Source organism: Melospiza melodia, chromosome 10 (assembly GCF_035770615.1).
Source record: "Melospiza melodia melodia isolate bMelMel2 chromosome 10, bMelMel2.pri, whole genome shotgun sequence".
In the NCBI taxonomy this organism is placed as follows: Eukaryota; Metazoa; Chordata; class Aves; order Passeriformes; family Passerellidae; genus Melospiza; species Melospiza melodia.
In genome coordinates, this window is record NC_086203.1 from 22520062 (window position 1) to 22540743 (window position 20682).

The window sequence follows — 20682 nt, forward strand, 5'->3', positions numbered from 1 at the left end:
CTTTACTGAGGGAGCCAGTGGGGAAATGTGTTTGATTAACCTGAACTTTTCTCTCAGATCCTTTCTGTCCCATTGAAGATAGTCCAAATGTGATTTCAAAAGTACATCACAGCTCATAGCAATCTGTGATACATTTGATTCATCAAATGCTGTGTCCTGGCATTCAATCCCTGACACTGATGTGAGAAAATTTAATAGCATGTCCAAGAACTGAATTTCTCTGACATGAGGGGGACACATGAAGAGGACACCGGCTTTGCAGTTTTGTCTAACTTTATTCTTTCTCCTATTCCTTGGTTTTCTGTAACTCTTATTAAACATGATCACATTTTCATTTGAGAAGTGACTAATACTGAGAAGCAAATAGCAAATTTTAATTTCTTTTGGTTGTGATGCAGTGTTACTGGAACTCAATAAAACTAGGTGCTGCTTGGCTAGAATGCGTGCTTTGGTTCATTTACTTTTTGCATGTTCATGCATGCTAAGTTTTGCAAAAGTTTTCCAATTCTTAATTCCCAGATTGGTTGGTAAATAAGATGTGCTGTGCTGTCTTTGCTAACCCTTTGCCCCTTAGCTTTTTAATTTCTGATGTGAGCTATGGAAAGGAGTATTCTGCACTTGGCATGTTTGCCATACAAGTCCTTTTAGGAGCTGCATTGTGGATGCAAATTTTTAACAATAAAGCAACACACTAAATAGCACATCTTAGAACAAATAACACATACTTTGGAACAAATAACACATACTTCCCTTCACTCTCTACTACTTCAGTTTTTACCAGTAACTGTAAGACTCTTTTCCTTCTGCCAAACTATCTCTTTTAACACTTTTTTCTTAAACATTTCAGATCCTGCCTTACCCTAATTCTATATCTTCCCCACTCTAAGGTTTTTGCAGAGCTTTGTATTTTGTGTGATAACATTCTGTTGTTTACCATGGTTGGTTTCATTTGGTGCTTTTAGCTAAGTAAAATATGGCAGAAGACAATCAGGAATGAGGAGCTGCTTTCCAACAGCAATGACAGGAGAGGAAGAGCTTTGCAAAGGCTCATCAGACACATCTGCTTGCTTATTCAAAAACTGAAACCCAGGCACCCTGGAAATACTTAAAAAGCTGCTCATATCTCTAAAGATTCTGCCATACAAAATTTGCCAATTCCTTGCCTCTAATGTGTGCAGCCTCAGAAAGAGAGAAGGATTTTAGCACAAGCATAATTTTCTATACCCTGAGGACTCTTTTGCTTTCAGAGGCCTAGATTTGCATTCAAATGTTATTTTCTAATTGCCCAGGTTCTTGTGGGAATTCAGGCAGTGTATCTGCAGTTTAGGGCACACAGCAGCAGTTGGTACACTGGTGCCAGCCAGTGATACCAGTGATAATTTTCTTTATGCTCCTTGTGCTGATAAGATCTGGGTTTGCTGTATCAAAATCAGTGCCCCGAGACTCCTGTGCTGTTCATCCTCCTGGCCCCTTCTGCTTTGATGCAAGTGATTTTCCAGTGGTGATTCAAGGTGTCTGGAAGTATTCCATGACAGATAAATCTTCTGTGCTTGCATTTCTCTGCCCATTGTGGGTGAGTACTTTTGTGCACACTCAGCACTGCTACGGTGACAGAAAGGTCCTTGGAACACCCCTGGCCAGTCAGTCTTGATCAAATTTGTCTAATTAAAGGAAGCTGCCTGTGGGAGGCACATTCAGTACAGACTCTCCAGTTTGGAAAAGGGCATTGCAAGGTAGATCTTACCAATGGTGAGCAATGTCAATAGAGTGCATTTATTCATATTTCTCACAGGACAAGATATACAATGAGGAGATCAAGCAATATTTAAACAGAATTAAAAAAATAATCACAGAAGAATGGTTCATCAGGATCTACTGAAAACTGATAGGGCTGCAAAGCCTTGGCACAGGGTGTTCCTGAATTGCTGTTGATGGGATTTGGAGGGTGTGCTAGGGAAGGCACAAGTGTTTTATTTCTTGTGTTATTTCTGTAAGCATCTGCTGCTGGACACTGCTGGGCACAGGAAGAGACAGGTTTCCAATCTGATCTTCATCAGTCTGGCTGATGTTTTTACAAAATTATGGGCAAACAATGATTAGTTCTGTGGGGTCTGCACAGAGGAGGTTGGGCTGCTATGAACCTACAAATAACAACATACACTAGGACACAGCACCACCTATGGCTTTGCATGTGCCCAATTGGCCTCTAATGGTTCAGTTTTCCATTTCTACACTGTTCTTTTTATCTGCTGCCTCTTGGATAAGGGGACTGCTATGTCAATATCCTGTTTGTGCCAGTGAGAGACCAGCCTTGTGCACAGCATGAGCAAAGTGGTTTTCACCAGCAGATAGTTCACAGGATGACAGAGCATTTGAGGGTGGAAGGCATCTCTGGGCAGGGCTCACTAGTGTAGGTTGCCCAGGTTCAGTTGGGTTCTTCATGTCTCCAAGGATAGAAACTTTACACTTCTTGGGGCAACCAGTTCCAGCTCCACAAAAAAACAAGTTCTCTTATGTCTAAGAGGAACTTGATGTATTTCAATGTCACTAGGTATCACTGAGAAGAGTCTGGCTCCGCCTTCTAAACCTTTTCTGATCAGGGATCCATACCCATCAGTAAGATCCTCATGAAGCCTCCTCCAGCCTGAACAATTCCATCTCTCCTGGTCTCCTCATGCTGCAAATGCTCCAGGTCCTTCACCTTCTCTGCAGTGCTCACTGGACAGCCCAGTTTATCAATACCTCTCCTGTGCTGGGAGCCAGAAGTGGGCCCTGCACTCCAGCTGAGGCCTCAGAAGTGCTGAGAGCAGGGAAGGTTCCTCTCCCCAGGCCTGGTGATGATGCTTTCCTAGAGCAGCCCAGCAGGTTGGTGGCATTCTCTGCACAAGGGCATATTGGTGGCCTGTGTTCTTGTCCTCATGACATCCTGCTCCAGCTGGAAGGTGTGACCCCACTGCTGGTCCAGGCTTGTCCAGGCCACAGGCTAGAATGCCTGCTGAGTCAGTGGCATGAAGCCATGCATGCTGTGGCACTGTGACAGTGGCACCCAGGGTGCTCTGCACCCAAGGCTTTCCGTGGTGCTGGCTGAAAATAGACCCTCTGCCCTGGCAGCTGCATCCTGGGGGTTTTTGCTCCTGACTCAGATGATGGCAGGGAAATGCCTGCCTTGGAGCTGGGGGCTTCCCAGGAGGGTGTGTGTAGGGATTGCTGGGATTTCTGCCTCTTCTCTGCTCTCCAGGAGGGTGTGTGTAGGGATTGCTGGGATTTCTGCCTCTTCTCTGCTCTCCAGGATGCCTTTAGGGTGATTGGATCACAGGCAGCTGTGCTCATTCACAACGCTGGGCTCTGGATTTGGCTCTGTCTGACCCCATTTTACCACACTTTGTCTTTGTGCCCAGCAGACCCTGCCCTGAGAAAACTGTCCAGGGAAGGGGGGAAACAGGCTGCCTGGTGCTGGATGCTTGAAATGGAAAATCATTTCTAATTTAGGGAGATTTGTGTATAAAACCGAAGACATTTTCCGTTAGCTCCATGTATTAGAATAGTTCTGCAAGTGTGTCTCAAACCTGGTAAAATCTAAACATTAAGGAGACATTGGACTGGATTTTTACTAACATCTGTCTCAGAATTCAGACACCAGTTGAAGTTCAGACAGTTCAGCCCAAGCTCAGACAGATCCTTTTCAGCAGTTTCTGATGCACAGGCTGTCCCTAGGCTTACATGGCTGTAAAGATCAGTATCAAAGCTTTAGCAATAGGCCCCAGATAAGCTCCACTTCCCTCTGCAGGTGACAGTTTGGGTGTTGGTTTGCTGAAGGACACGGGGCTGTTGCTGACCCTTGGCACGGAGGGTGGAAGCCTGAGATGTTTGTGTGTGCAGTGAGCTGAGTTCCCTCCCTCGCTGGAGCCCTGAGCTCAGGCTGCTCCCTCAGCCCAAGAGAAGCTGCACACAAGCTCTGGGTGCTGAAGTGAATGTTGAGCTGCCTGCATATGGATTCCCCAAAGCTGAAAGCATATCCCAGCAGAGACATTTCTCCTTGGTACTATTTCCTAATACTGTTTCCTAATAGTTATTTATTACTGTCAGCTGCTGGCTCCTTCCTCTCTCCACTCATGCCGTCAAAAAAAATTCTAAACCGTGATTTAGCTTTGAATGTTTGTCCTGGAGACTAAAGGCGAGGAAATCAATGTTCTGTCCCTTCCCATCTTTAATCCCTACACAGATTTCAGCAGAATCAGCTGAAACTCTGAAAAGGTGTAAAATTACAGCTAGTCCTCCTTCTCCTGGGGCTAAGCCCATGTGATTCAGAAAAGCTCCTGAATGCCTGCATAGACAAATCCTAAAAAAATACTTCCCTCTGAAACATAATCCTGCAGCTCATCCCCCGCCCCTGCCTGCCCGCTCACCCTTGGCTCCCTATCGCTCCCTGCCAAGCAATTATTTGCTCCCTTCGCTGCCTCCTGGCCCGAGCCAAAGTTCAGGATCTGGCAGGGGATGGCTGGAGATGGCAGGAGAGGGAACTCGCTGTTCTCCCGGGCGGGCACCCATCGCCCATGGGAGCAGCCGAGCCAGACTGTGAGCCCAGCTCTGAGCCCGGCTCCTGCCCCGGCTCCTGCCCCGGCTCCTGCCCCTGCTCCTGCCCCGGCTCCTGTCCCGGCTCCTGTCCCTGCTCCTGTCCCGGCTCCTGTCCCGGCTCCTGTCCCTGCTCCTGCCCCGGCTCCTGTCCCTGCTCCTGCCCCGGCTCCTGTCCCTGCTCCTGTCCCGGCTCCTGTCCCTGCTCCTGTCCCTGCTCCTGTCCCTGCTCCTGTCCCGGCTCCTGTCCCTGCTCCTGCTCCTGTCCCTGCTCCTGTCCCTGCTCCTGTCCCTGCTCCTGTCCCGGCTCCTGTCCCGGCTCCTGTCCCTGCTCCTGTCCCGGCTCCTGCCCTGACTCCTGTCCCGGCTCCTGTCCCGGCTCCTGTCCCGGCTCCTGTCCCTGCTCCTGTCCCTGCTCCTGTCCCGGCTCCTGCCCCTGCTCCTGTCCCGGCTCCTGCCCTGACTCCTGTCCCGGCTCCTGTCCCGGCTCCTGTCCCGGCTCCTGCCCCGGCTCCTGTCCCTGCTCCTGTCCCGGCTCCTGTCCCGGCTCCTGCCCCTGCTCCTGCCCCTGCTCCTGTCCCTGCTCCTGTCCCGGCTCCTGTCCCTGCTCCTGTCCCGGCTCCTGCCCCTGCTCCTGTCCCGGCTCCTGCCCCTGCTCCTGCCCCTGCTCCTGTCCCTGCTCCTGTCCCGGCTCCTGTCCCGGCTCCTGTCCCGGCTCCTGTCCCTGCTCCTGTCCCGGCTCCTGTCCCGGCTCCTGTCCCGGCTCCTGTCCCTGCTCCTGCCGCAGAGCCTCTCCCGGGAAGGACCTGGAGTGCGGTGGGCAGGAGCCGAGCAGAGGCTCGGCTTGCTCTGCCAGCATCCCCGGAACGGGATCTGCCGAGATGGGGAATTGTTGCTTTGTGATGTCGTGGTTTGCCTCAGATACTCCAGGTTCCTCCCTGATAATTCCCTGCCAGGTGTGTCAGTCTCCACTCCTTCCCCCTCCCTTGCCCTCTCCCAGCACAGTCTGTCAGTCCTGGCATTCCAGAAGGGACTGGGCAGATTCAAAGGATGCCCCCTACCCCTGGGGGGATATTGGGCCATCCAGGTGTCCTTTGTCCCTTAAGACCTCCTTCTGTGTACCTGGTTGGTGGCTCCTTACCCCTTCCCTCTCCCCAGGGTTAAAAGGAACAGCAACCACACGGTTAAAGAGTTCTGTTGGAGCTGTTGCTGGATTCAGAGCCCTGTGGGCCAGAATAAAGCTCTGGATCCAAACCCTCCATCAGAACCGACTCCTTTCCTTCTCCATTGCCTTAAAGCTTCTCCACCAAGGCAAACCTGAGCTCCTGCAAGCCTGGCCTTGTCCCCAAGTGCCCAGCTGCAGCATCCAGCCAGCCAAAGGTGTCTCTGGGGTGAAAACACCACAGTGCCGCTATTTGGTTCAGCAGCAAGGGCCAGACAAGCTCAGGCACGTCCCGTCCACCTATATTGGTAAATATTCCAATAGGGAATGTCAGTGGGCACAGCCCTGGGTACCCTGGATATCTCTGTCCTTGCTCACCCTCTGCAGGGGGAAGGGACTGGCCCAGATCCCCCACCCAAACTCCATCGGACAGGGAAGCTCAGATCCCCCTCAAACTCCATCGGACAGGGAAGTTTGGCTGCCCAGGTTGGGGAGGCACCTGTGGGTGTTTCTGTGCCTGCTGGGGATGATGGATGAGGCATGGTGACATGGCACTGCTGTGAAATGTCCCTCTCTCCCAACATGAGCAATTCCTTGTGGTGTGCATGAATCTCTGAGATGCTGATGACGAATTGTTGGGGTTTTCCCTGTTTCCTTCCCTATGGGTGCAGCTCAGAGGATGAAGCATCCACAGGGTTTGCCCCAAAAGCACAGACTGTTCCTGGCATTTCTCTCATGAATGCTCACAAAATGCAGCTTGCAGCTGTCCTGCTCTCCAGTGTGGGCATGTCCAGAGATGCCAGAGCTGCCTGCTGCTTTGGGAGAGCAGACCTTCCCAGAAAAGCAGCCCTTCCTGAGGACAGCTCTGTGCTGACCTCTCCCCTCTTCCCCTGACTCATTCCGTGCTCCTCTGGGCACAGGGCTGGTGAGAATGTCTGCAGAGACCTGTCCCAAAGGGAGCTGGGGGTGAAGCATGACTCCTCCACCTCCCTCCCTCAGCAAACAGAATTTAGTACAGCTGAGGGTATAGCTCAGGGTCCTCTTTCTGGGAAAGATAAAAGCAGGCTGTGTCATTAAGAATGGGTTTGGGCCTCAGACCGAGGTTCTCCCAGCCCAAAGCTCTGCAGAGAGAAGAGCACAAAGCACCAGCTGTGCCTCCCTGGGGTGCTGCCATCGGCTCTGCCCTCCACAGCCACCAGCTGGGATTCACTGGGCTGCAGCCTGAATCCACACCCAGAGCTCTGGGCTTGCTTTAAATACAATTACCTTCCAGAAGCCTTGCTGGGCTTGGCCTCCCCAGTGTCTGGTGGCAGTGAGCAGCACTGTTTAATTATGTGCTGCATTGTTTCAGATTGGCTGAATAGTTTCACTGATGTTACTTAAATTTGTCTTGTGAGAAATAATAACACATTGTTCCCCTTTGTCTTTCCTGCAATAGTTTTTAACTTTCTGGGCCTTTCTCCTTTGGGTTCTTTTCCAAGCCGATGTCTTATTTAGCCTATCCTTATATAATGCCTTTTCCCCTATCGTGTATTTCTTCTACATACAATTTTAAAATAAAATATAGCTTTTACTAGCCACATTGATATTTTTATTCTATTCTCTGTTAGTTTCCCCTTGCACTGGCACATCTGGTTAACAAAATGGGTATTGATCTCTAAATATGCTTAAAAGTTTCTTTATTGAGTAGCTGGCTGATAATCTGTCTTCTATAGGTTCCTCTATAATTATATTAGACTGATCTGGAATAACCTCCCAACTTTTACTATATTCACAGAGCATTCTTTGCTGAAGGTGGTGTACAAGTTGGGAAAGGATGAGGGGTTTAATTTAATCCATATTGCTTAGCAACATTTACACCATCAATAAACAAGCTCTGTTTTTCTGAACAAAAGATTTCCTGGCCTTACTCCATCCTGACCGTTGCTGGTGGTGGCACTGACAGTGTCCAGCCTGCTGCATTTAGGGTGCTTCCTTCTGGCTTTGTGTCCCTTTTATTCACACTTCAACTCACCTGCTAAATCTTTGCTCAGAATAATGGCAAGATCTTGAAGTGAGGTGCCCATGGAAAAAGCTCATCTTGATTCTCATGTCTCTCATGTTTTACTTGCTGGCAGAGCTGCTGACCAAGTTTGTCACATGGCTGTTTTACCCTCCCTGAAACATCACTGCCAGGAGCCTTGAGAACTGCTAAATGTTTGCCCACAAGTATTTTCCCAAGATCTTTGGCAACTGGATGTCACTTCTGAAATTTCCTACAATTTAGCTTCTAAGGAACAGATCTTTCCAAAGCCCCTGGGATGCACGGGTCCAGGAATGTGAGGGTGAGCTGCAGTGCCCACCCCACCTGGGTGACCTGGTGATGAAAACAGGAATTTCAGCTTTGTTATGAACACAGATGAATAATAACTCTGGCATCCATAAACCCGTAGATCCACAGAGCATTTGGCTGAAGCCTTGTCACCCAGTGACCCACTTTGTCTGCATCATTTACTGACGGGGAGGATGAGGAGGAAATTCCCCGGAGGGGGCTCTGCCCCAGCCCTCCAGAGCCTTTTCTGTGCCAGATGCCAGAAGCAGCCCTTGGAGCTGTGGCTGCAGGTTCTCCTTCCATGGGTGGGACCGGGCCCCTGCCCAGCCCTGCCCACCCCCAGGGCACAGCCTGCAGCTCCCGCAGGGCACAGCTCGCCCCTCGGGGCCCTGCAGCACCGTCTGCCTCTGCCAGGACACGGAACCCTCTCAGACGCCACAAAGGGCTGCAGGAGAATTAGGAGGTGACATATTTTGGGGGGAAAAGGGTAATTTTCACCTGTAAGCTTGTGGCACACAGGATGCCAACTCAAGTGCCCCTCAAAATTTAAAATGATTGGTAGAATCCAGCTGGGAAGGCATAATCCATAACATCCTCTGTTCTTACAGCATTCTAATTTTTTTTTATTCTTTATGCATTTAACTAATGTAACAGTTGACAAACTGTTACATCTTTTTTGTTTGTGTCAAAATATCTCAAATATAAACTTTTTTTGGAGGAAGCAATCAACACCGGCACACATTTTGCTACAAATGTAACTATGTTACTGAAAACACTGGTGCTCTTCAATGCTGACAATAATGATCCTTGCCACTTGATTTCCATTTTCGTAAGAGACCAGATTTTCTTGTCATATGCCATGAAGTTCAAATTAAATTCATTCTAAATATACTTCAAAAAAATTCTGATTTTAAGAATTTATTTACTATGTAATTTTTTACTTATTCTTGATTACTCTTATTTTTTTCTCTAAAATAAATAAGGACTTTCTTCACCCTAAACATTGCTTAAGCAATTTGTCTTCATAAAAATGTGTAAATAAGTAGGTTTCTATTTACTGAAAGCATGAAGCAGTCATCCTTAATTTCTCTAACTTCTTCCAGGGACTGCAGTATTCATTTCCAAAAGAATGCTCCCTGAGACTTCATCTGGCAAACAAATTCAGCTTCTAAGGTTTGGTCATGATTTTCCTCCTGTTCCAGGAGCTCTTGCCTAATCGGTTTGAATATGAATTTAGAGATGAATGAGAAATCTGTTATTCCATATATGTCAGAGGTAAAGTATAATCTCATTTCCCTGAAGGCAGTCTGGGAGCCTGAATTGCTGATACAGTGAGTGCCTGCTGCCTCCTCTATTTTTCCTTCTTTATTGGGTCTTTTCCTGTAAAAATATATATACTCCTCGGAATTCCAAACAGAATTTGACCTTTCCCAAAGTACTGGCCTAGTTTAAAGTGTATTTTAAACTGTTTGCTTTTGACCGTGAGCAGAATCTGAATCCTGTGATAGGGATGACTGGGAAAGAAACTGTGTCCTTTAACAAGAGACACCATCACTACTCTTACAGCCTCAGTGTGAAGGCCACCAGCACAGAGCAAACCTTTCCTTTGCTCCAGCTGCAGAAAACAGCAGCTGGAGCAGACCTTCCTTGTCTGGCACTTGATCAAATACTTTCCTGAAGGAGGGCAACAGTTTTTCAGTTTTGTCATTTTTGCCTTTTTGCCTTTTTTTTTTTTTTTTTTTTTTTGATCTTCTAATATCTAAGTTTAAAAGTAACTAATGATTATTTTTTTTTTTTGTTTTTTTTTTTTTTAAGCTTCAGATGTGCTGCTTTGGATGGAGACAACCGCTGTGAGGGAAGGGGCTGCCCCATGGCTGTGGGGTGTCCCAGGAGCTCTGGGCAGCCAGAGCACTGTGACAATGGCAGGATGCTGAGCAGCAGAGCCTGGCCCAGCTCCCTGAGCATGCCTGCAGTGCTGGGCTGTGCCCCTGCCCCAGGCAGACCCAGGCACGGCCCTGCTCCCTGCCTGAGCTTGGACTCACATTCCCACCATGGGCATCCAGCACTGGCCTCTACTTCCATTCCATTTTATCCTTTCCTATTTTATTTAACTCATCTTTCCTGGGCTCATCCTGTCTGTGTTCCTCCACCGTGGGAGCAGCCCCTTCCCAGCCCAACCCACCTTCTGGCAGCTTTCCTTCTAAGCACCAGCACTGCCACTGTGCAACCTTCAGACCTTCTAACTACCAAGAAATCCTTCCATATAACTATTTGTTTCTTCCCCACATAGTCAAATCTCATGTTTTAGCTGCACTTTTGCTACTGCAAGAACATTTTTTATTGTTTTGTCCTTTCCCCCCCTTCACTTTACATGCCCATTGAGTCCCACATTTGCCATGGCTTTTTTCAGCAGCTTCTCCCTCTGGACTAGTCTTTGTGCTTCTGAGACTTGGATTTTGATCCCAAGCAGCTGGAATATATTTTCCCCTTTTTAAAAGCCTCTCTGTAGGTAAAAACAGTTTTGCAAATTCAAGCAAGATTTAAATCAGCATTTTTTCTGTAGCAGATTTCTCCCTTTTGAGCACTGCTTTGATTTCCACAGCATTTCTTCTAAAGTTCAGCAGCAAAATCTTGAGACAATAGCAGCTTATTGCTTTTGTGATAAACTCTTATCTTTTTTATAATTTAATAACCCTGCCACTAAGTGGAAAACTTCTCTGTCAGTCTCTGTGCCTGTTACACAGCCTGGGAAGCAGCAATAGCACTTACTCTGTCAGCTCTTAGGAAAGCTCAGAATAAACAACGTTGCAATTAAAGTGTTTACATATTAGGGCCTCCTCCCTCCTTCCTCATTTCAGGCAATTTCATCAATCAAAAGTCTTCTCACTGACTGTTTTTTGTAGCTGTCTGGCAGGGTTCACTCAGGCTTGGGATGTTTCTCCTTGGTCTGGTGGAACACCATCCCTCCCCATCCTGGGCCACCTCCCCTGCTGCCTGCCCAGCTCTTCAGCCTGGGGCCAGAATCTCTCCTCATCCTTCTCTGCCCCTTCCAGCCCCTTCCTTCTCTGCCCCTTCCAGCCATTTCTTGTCTTTGCTGATAAGCTTTCAGTTCAGCCCAAGGCCAACCAAAATTGCAGGCTTGAAACACCCTTTTCAATGAGACAATTCCAATTTTCAGGATTCTTCAGCAGTAAATTTTTCATAAGCCTGTGCTGGGCTTTGAAGCATTTGGTGGGTTTAGAGCACAAATGGAGTGATTTTAACTTGAGATACAAAGCAAAGCAGACAATAAACAGCTAAAATAGCTAAATAGGAAAAAAACTTCTATTTCTGAACAAAGACCCCTTTTGATGCTGCATCCTGAAATCTAGTAACTGCCTAAGGGTGTTTTCAGCTAAAGAGAAATCAGTCAGCTATTGAGGGGGACAGTGAAGCAAGCTGGGCTGTCAAAGGTGCAAAGCAAACCAAGAGCAAACACTGTGCTTCCAGCTTTGATCAGATTTTGGTGCTTGCAGTGCTGTTTCTAATGGCTCTGCTCCTTCATACAGGAAACTGCTCAGAGGGAAAATGTTGTCAAATGGAAACTGTGGAGTGATGGGGGCAGAATCACTCCTGATATGCTCTGGGCTGCACTTTGCAGTAGAAAAAGCTCCATTTCCTTTATCTCAAAGGGTTGAAATACTCTGAGGCAGGGAGGAGATTGAGGGAGACAGGCCTTAATTATTTTCTTCTTTCTTGTATGATTAAATATGAACAAAAGAACTGCTGCAGTGCACATCCCCTGCACTGAGATCCTGCTGCAAATGCAGAGGCAGAGCCAAACTTTGCCAGCAATCTTCTCGTTTCAGCAGCAAGCCCGTGTTCTGCTCAGGATGACAAGAGAAATAAACTCTACAAAACCCAAAGAAGGGCCTGACAGAGCTCAGCCAGACAGGGAGCTTGATTAATAATTAAAAATAATACTTTGAACACTAAATGGTCTTTCATGTTCCTCTGAGCCGTGCTGTAAATCTAGACTGAATCTTTTCCAGCAGGTTTGCATTAGCTGTGACTCAGAAAAACCAGTCTCCTTGAAAGAGGTGTGAAGAGAGAGAGGAAACAGGTTTTTTCTCTGCGTGTTGCCTGCAGCTTCTTGCTGAGTGCGGCTTGGCCCCAAGGACCTGACAGTGCTTGTGTGTGTTTGAAAGGGAGCCCCACACACAACTGCAGAGAGCTGGAACAGCAGGGTGGGGACTGAGGGGCTGTGGGTGACATCAGAACCTGAAATGTGTGCGCTTGAGGGGCACTCCTGGCTGCCATTTTTCACTTTCTCAGTGTGCTGAAGCAAAAAAAGCCCCTTCACAAGGCAGTTGGATTTTAAATATAAGTGGAACACGGCAGATAAATCCTCTAAACAGGAGGGAGCATGTGGGACCATGCTGGTCTTTGTGCCCCAAACCCTCTTTGCAGATGTTTCTGCCCAGCTGTGGAGGGGAGGTGTGGGAAAAACACTGACACATCTGTTTGATGTGGTGTCAAAATGCTGCCAGAATTCTGGGGACAGAGCTGTCAGAACAAATGCTGACAGACCTGACAGAAGATTGGCTGTAAAGGAAGTCAAAGGAGGAGATAAGAAATGTGTTTGATGCAGGAGAGGAGAAGAAAGACTGAGAATTTCATAGAAATACAGAGTGGTGGAAATGATGACCCAGGAAAGTGGCAGAGTTTATTTGGGACAAGGGTGAAACAAGAAGCCAGAAAAAGAGCTGGTGTGGTTGAGGCACAGAAAACAGGAGGGACTGGACATGTGATTCCACTGAGAAAGGGTAAGGAAAGGTTGGATCTTTCCTAGATGTGAAAGGAAAATGTGACTCCCAAGGCTACTGATGTAATTACCAGAGTCATTGAGAAAAAACCAACAAGAGGTCAGGGGAAGCAGCATCCTTTCAAGGCTAAATGATGCAAAACTGCACATTCTGAGGAATATTTCCCACAGTTCAGGAATCCTTTGTAAACACAATTAACCACAGCTCTGATTGTGAGAAGAAAGAGAGCTAATGTTGTGTGGAAAATGCACACAGAATGGCTCACAGAGAGTAAAAAATACAGAAATACAAGGATAGAACAAGTAGCTGTGAGTACAGATGATATCTACTCAAAGCCAGGTGTGTTAACACCACTGAGCACAGTTCTGCAGCATTTGGTAATACTTCCACAGGCAAAAAGTAACACCAGACTCCCTGGAGCAGCCTCTGCTCTTCTGCAATAATTAGTGTAAGGTTTAAAAAACAAGCAAAACACTGTTAACTCACAAAATCAGGACAAGAGGTTTGTGTTGCAGACATGGTGTTTATTCAAGGGCTAATTACAGTAGGCAAGAGGCTCCTTAATGCAACAGCGTGAAGGGAGGATAGACTCTTGTATGAACAGAAAAATTACAAGGAATTTACCTCTCTTGTGCAATTTTGTCAGTCCTTTATCATCTCCCTGCTTCTCAAATAGCTCTCCAAGAGCTGTGGATCACTGGTGTCCATAACTGGAGTCCATGCACTGGGCTTTGAGCCCCCTCTTCTTCCTGGCAGCTACACAGAGGCTCCAGTGAAGCCCACAGAAGGTTTTGTGCAGATATCCAAAACCTCTCTTGTGACAAAGGGTCTGGGGGCTCCTGAGATCCTGTCACTGCTTTCCTGTGCCTTGGGACTGATGGCTGGAGTGCCTGCAGGTACACAGGAGAGAGGCTCTGTGCTCACAGCATTAGCACAGGCATTTCCCTATGTAAATTGATCTTTAATCCACTGCCTACCTGGTGCTGGGTACTGGATGTGAAACAGTGAAAAGCAGCACTGGACCACCCTAAAATCAATGTACAAGTTCACCTCCATTCACAGATGGGTTGTGCAACAATGAATTCAGGTGTTGTGTTATGTCTGCAGGTGCAAGGACAGTGGCCCCGGGCATTTGCTGCTCTCAGCAGAACCCTCACACTGACATTGCCTTTCCTGCCATCCATCTTATTTTAACACACCAGCTGATGATGGGAAGCTCCTTGTGGCTGTAGCTTTGTCTCAGCACCCCAAGGAGCACACCCAGGGGTCAGCCTCTCTGCCCAGAGCCTGCTGTGGGTGCAGGGTCCCACACGCAGCAGCCAGGAACCTCTGGGCTCCCATGGTCCCTGAACTGGGGCTGTCCTGCTCTCCAGGCTCTGTCCTGCTCTCCAGGCTCTGTCCTGCTCTCCAGGCTCTGTCCTGCTCTCCAGTGCCTGTCCTGCTCTCCAGGCTCTGTCCTGCTCTCCAGGCTCTGTCCTGCTCTCCAGTGCCTGTCCTGCTCTCCAGGCTCTGTCCTGCTCTCCAGGCTCTGTCCTGCTCTCCAGGCTCTGTCCTGCTCTCCACGCTCTGTCCTGCTCTCCAGTGCCTGTCCTGCTCTCCAGGCTCTGTCCTGCTCTCCAGGCTCTGTCCTGCTCTCCAGGCTCTGTCCTGCTCTCCACAGCCTGTCCTGCTCTCCAGAGCCTGTCCTGCTCTCCACAGCCTGTCCTGCTCTCCAGGCTCTGTCCTGCTCTCCAGGCTCTGTCCTGCTCTCCAGGCTCTGTCCTGCTCTCCAGGGCCTGTCCTGCTCTCCATGGCCTGTCCTGCTCTCCATGGCCTGTCCTGCTCTCCAGGCTCTGTCCTGCTCTCCACGCTCTGTCCTGCTCTCCATGGCCTGTCCTGCTCTCCAGGCTCTGTCCTGCTCTCCACAGCCTGTCCTGCTCTCCAGGCTCTGTCCTGCTCTCCACAGCCTGTCCTGCTCTCCATGTTCTGTCCTGCTCTCCAGGCAGCTGCTCCAAGGCCATTTCATCCACCGGCATCGCCTGCCCGGTGTCGCCGAGGCAACAGCATCCCCAGGGAAGTGGGATGCGTTGCCATAGCAACACGATGCTCTTGGCTCCTGCCTCCTTCCGTGACGCCGTGGAGGGGAATGTGGGGCTGCTGGAAGCACCGAGTCCTATCGGGGATGAAAAGCTGGGGTGGCCAAAGGATCGTGGCAAACCCAGGCATTAACACCTATCTGTAACCCCAATTACAGCAGTTGCAATTAAAGGCTCCAGCTGCTGTTGCAGCAGCTTTGCCAGTGCCTGCATTAATGCACAGCTCTGAATGAAATAATTTATGTCACATTCCTTTATTACTCATGATCACATGTTTTGCTTTATAGTTAAATTATGAATAATCCGAGCAGGATACATCTTAATGATGCTGTCATTCTTATTCTGGATGCATTGATTCAGCAGGTTCTTTCAACACAGACTCTCTGACAGTTAATGGAATGAGAATTTTTAAATAACAGAACACTGAAAGGAGAAAGAGGGAAAATATGTGACCATCCATAGAAACTGATGACTGCTCCTTTTCCAGAAATTGTGGAAAATACTGCTTCACTCTCCTCTGACTTTCAAAGGATAATTTCAAGGCTGTTCTAGCTCTTTTCCAGCAGGTTTCCTGCTGTTCCAAGGCAAAGATCTATTATTTTCACACTAGTAACTTCCACCAGCCAGCAAGGACAGGACCCTACCATGTCAGGTATCACCAGTTCAAGAGAGAGCTCACCTAGGGCTTATGAGACATTGAGGAAAGGTTGGAAAGGGATGAATCATTCACTGCCAAGAAATGATGGAGCCCCTGAGCCCCCTGGGTACACAGAGTCCATCATGGACAGAAGCTGTGTCTGCTGTGCATCCTTGATCCAGTTGTCTTTTCCTGAAGCTGCAACACAAATATTAGGATAATATATCTTGTCAAGCTTTCATAATATAATTTATTTGGAATAACTGCCTTTGTGAGCAGGTAACAATGCAGATGATCCAAGTATGGATGTACAGGGTGTTTTCAGAGTAGGGGAGGACTTGACATCAGTCTAGGACCAAGCATGGTGTGGCTGTGACTCTGGCACAGCCCAACAGAAGCACTTCAGGCTGACTGGAGGAGCAGGAGGAAGCACTGCAAAGGAAGAGCTGCTCACAGAGCAAAGTGTACAGAAATGACATGATTAATTGCTCACTGCCATTGTTCAAGATGTTGCAAAAGCAGAACAACAAATGCTTTTGGAAAAACTTGGGATTCCAACAGTATAAATAAATAAGTATGAAAATAACTATCACCATTTGAAGACTAAAGGCACCTCTTTATTAAGTATCTTTCAGTGATATAATAGAGTGTAAAAAAGAGATTTCTGTAATTGAAAAGACTCTTCTTTAATTAAATATAATTAGAATAATGCCTGACTACAAAGTACAATACTTTGTAAGATCTGTATTGAATATTCATTGCTTCCCAATTGCTTGCATGCTCTGAGGAAAGGGATACAGATTTAAAATATTTTGCAGATATTTACAGAAAAAATTAAAAAGGGATAATATTTTGCACTGCAAAGCACTGAAAAGGGCTCCTGGAGCCATTCAGAACATAGACATACAGGGATGTCTCTGATGTCACTGTCAGGAGTGGGGAGATTGCAGTGTTTGCACCATCACATACTGGCTGACCTGGTATGATCAATAAGAGCTCTTAATAACTACACAGGGAAAAACTCTTTACAAAATTATAGATAAATATTGCCAACACGGCTGTGAGGAATCTAAAGATCTTCCTGCACGGACACTAGATGTCAATGGAGAGACACTTCAAAGCAACTGCAACAAAAGGCAGTGCTGCTGCATTCTCTAAAACCAGATTCTTCTTTTCCTCTTTTCCTAATGCAACTCTTCTGGGCTGACAGCCTTGGAATTAAAGCCAAAACCCCCCTCAGGAGCAGCACTTTACACAGAACACCCATTCAGTTAGTTTCATATGCAGCATGATTTAAGTCATAGTTGAAGGCAGCAAGCATTTTTCAGCTCTACAACCAATTATTTGTTGCTAAGACTGTCAAAGACATGGTGAGGTGGCCTTATAATCCTCTGCCTTGGATGATAAGACGTCCTGTTTCCTTGAATGAAGACATCCAAGCTGCAGTCAAACATCAAATACTTGCATAAAAGTTAAGAACCTAAACTGATTTGGAAAACCAGCCTAGAAGTGAGAAGTTTCATATCTCCATTATCCTCCCCTGAGATACAGAATTCTCTACCAGCATTTTCATAATGCACACACCAAAGCACAGGATGTGAACAATGACAGTAAAACAGAATAGGAACTGCTTACTGATTTTCTCTAAAACTGGTTAACTGATCTTCATACTGTGCTATGAGTTTAATTAAAACAAATGCTAACAGCTGTAATGAGGCCAACAAAAGGGTTTTCAGAGGCAAATAGAAAAATTTGGGGATTGGGTTGATAAAGCTCATTTTTACTGTTGTAATTTAAATTTAATACTGCAATTTCAGCACTTGGAATTACTTAACACCCCATACTGACCTGAAAAATGAGCCCTTCATCATAATATTGCCCAATGTTTGTGTACAGCACTTCTGTGCCTGGGATGGGCCTGTGGACACCAAAGGGCAGGACACCAGTTGGGAACAGTGAAATGTGTCAATGGCTTCTGCTGGACACCAGAAAACATGGCCAAAGAGCAAAGGAGCTCTGGCTTCTGTCTCAGTGGGAGATCAGGTGCTGCAAGAGGAGAGACGGATCTGGAAGGAGGCCCAAGGTGTCCCCCAGGTGAGATAAGCAACCTGGGGTGAGGGATAGATTGTGGATATAGAGTAAAACTTGGAGGTGAGGGGAAAGGAAATTGTTATTTTACAAGCATCTGGTGAAGATACATGACAAATGGGCAAATGCCAAGTGTGATAAATGGTTAATGACATTCAGTCTACAAAGGGGACAACAGAAGATGTGAAAACAAGAGCTGTAGCAACAGTGACAAAGCCATAAATGTCTGGGTAGAGGAGGTTGGGACCAGCACAGAAATGTTCATAACCTGAACTGTGTGAGGTGGAAATGTGAGAAGATGGGGATGGGAGAAGTTTGTACATACAGCAGAAGACAATTCCAGATTTTCAAGCAAAGGCTTAAGGAGCAAATAAATTTCAGAGCTCTTTTTATGGCAAACCCCTCAACATCAACCAGTTTGTGTTTGAACAGGTTCTGTTGGAAAACACAGACAGCAATTGATAGTTTGGATTCAGATTAGTCTCTGAACAAGTCACAGGGAGGTTAATTTTCTTTCTTCTCTTAAAACAGAGCAATCTGAAACCCTTCTATCTTTATTTAGTAGTGATGTCTGCGTCCTCCAGCAGGATCAGGGCTGCCCAGTGGGGGACTGGCTACAACAGGACACACACAAAGGTCTGTTCCCAGCAGTTCCCCCTGCCCAGAACTCACACCAGCCTCTGTGGAGGAGGTCTTAATGTAATGTTTGCAGTGCTGGGGCCAGAAACGAAAGTACAACCAAAATGGGTACAGCTACCACTTTGTATGCAAGAGAAGCAAGGGCTTAGCCAAGTCCTTATTTGAATATCCCGTTTGCACAGCAGGGCTGTTGCTCACGGCTGCTCTGACGTGGCAACCATAAACTCTACATCTGCTATTCGGTGCTGCTCAGGGTAGTTTAAACAACATGGTCATCCCACACGGCTTATGTCACAGAAACTACTTTTATCTAGATTCAAACACGTGCCATTTTACATCACAAGTATGACTTGATAGTCAGAGGGATTTCTTTTTACATCTAGGTAACATCTTGGTCAGATGATTTACAAAATAGTTTTAAGCTTGGTGCTTTCTACTGCCTGAAAATTTGTAATTGTTACCAACAGAATCAGTGCTTTCTGTGTTCATAAACTAAAATATACCAATGAAAATCTGGACATTTATACAGATGTTTCTCCCAACTTGATACTCTGACATTTATCAACAAATGCAGCAAGGTATCTTTCTAAGAATTATCCAAAATATTTTTGATGGACTAAAGGTAGTGTCAAGGTAACAAATTTCAAGTTGGCATAAGTATTTATATGCATTTATTAAAAAAAATTGATTTTTTTTTCGTCTGTCTTTGTACTATTGATAGACAGTCCCACATGATTTGCTGAAGTATAGAGTACTCAAGGTTTTCACTCTAAAGGCTAACAAAATACAGACTAAATATTGCTTACTGTCTCAAGCAAACCTACTTAGAGCACCTAAGTTTGGTTTCTGAGGTTTAGCACTTTCCTGAGAAGGAACCACAGAGAGGCAGGAGAAGCAGTTTCATCTAGCACATGGTGTTCAAGGGTCTCCACATCCTGGTTTTTAAGGGCAGGATCACTTTAGTTTGTTACTGTTACTCCTGGTAAAATGCAAACTCAGAAGGTTTGTGTACATTGTGCACAAAGTTACATGATGTTTATGCACGTTTGCAGCAACTGGAGAGAGCAGTGGGTAGAAAAACATTTGAATGTTAAACATAGAAAACTTAAATTGAATAACTAAGCATGTTTTTTACAATGGGGGTGGTCAGCTATGGGAGCAACAAAGCAAGGGAAATGGGAGTTTTTTAATCTCTTTATATCTTAAAATGAAGACTGGATAAATTCAGTTCATAATGATGTGGCAGCCAAAAAATCTAAGGAAAAGTGTCGGAGAACAAAACAGACAGAGCCATTTTCCTGCTGTGTAAAACCAGGGTGAGCCCACATTTTGGGCTGTGGAGACCCGAACTGCACACAGAGCTCATGAAAGGCACAGAGAAGCTGAGCAGCCTCAGAAAGGAGCATTTCATGTCATCCTGGGGAAGGAGCTGCTTTTGGAGGAGAGACCAGCAGGACTGTCAGACCTTAATTTTGAAAGGCTGAGGTAAGACTGCGGTTTACAAAATCACAAAGTAGCAAATAAAACACAGGTAGAAATATAATTTGCCAAATCCTGCAATACCCGGAGTAGGAGGAATTTGGTAAATCTGGGAAGAGTGCTCCAGGTCTTAGAAAAAGAAGTGCTGCTTTATCTAACAGGTATTTAACTTCTGGAACTTGCTGCTGTGACAAACCTTGGTTGCTGGTTTCAGCACCAGGGGGATGTGGAAAACGTGAGGCTGTGTTCACTAAAAACTGTCACCAGAATATTTAGTGTTTTCTTGCATGATCCTTATATGGAATTTGAAGGAAAGTGTAATTAATCCAAGATGTACATATGTTTATGTAGTGTCTGAGCTCTGGCTGGTGCTGACAGGTTTATGAGAAGTGAATTATTACTCGTTATAAAAGGATTTATTTTACTTTTTAAGGAGCCAGTCGGGAAGTTTAATCTGATTATTTTTCCCCAGTGCAAGACTACACAGACCATTTTGCTTTTTCTGCTGGCAACTTTGCAGCTCCTGCCTGAGCAGGACAAGCACTGGAGCTCCACAACAGCTTCACTAATGACACATCAAAGTCACAAAGTCTGGGTAGAACAGGCAGAGTGAAGGGAAGAGACTTCACCATTTGGGAGCACAGGCACGTGGTACATATGGGAATAGCTTTCAGCCACTAAGAAATTATTAGGAGAACTATATACTGAAAAATATATATATTTTTTAATAGGAATGCAGTGGGGACCAGCTTCATCAGCTACACAAGTCTTATCTAACTCCATACTGGCTGAAGCCAGAGGAAAGAAATTGCATTGGTCATGCTGCCTGAATTAAAAATGTTATTATAAAGGGGATCAAATTAAGGCTGCAAGTGCATTTTCTAATTTATTTTCTAACATTCTTTTAATGTGAA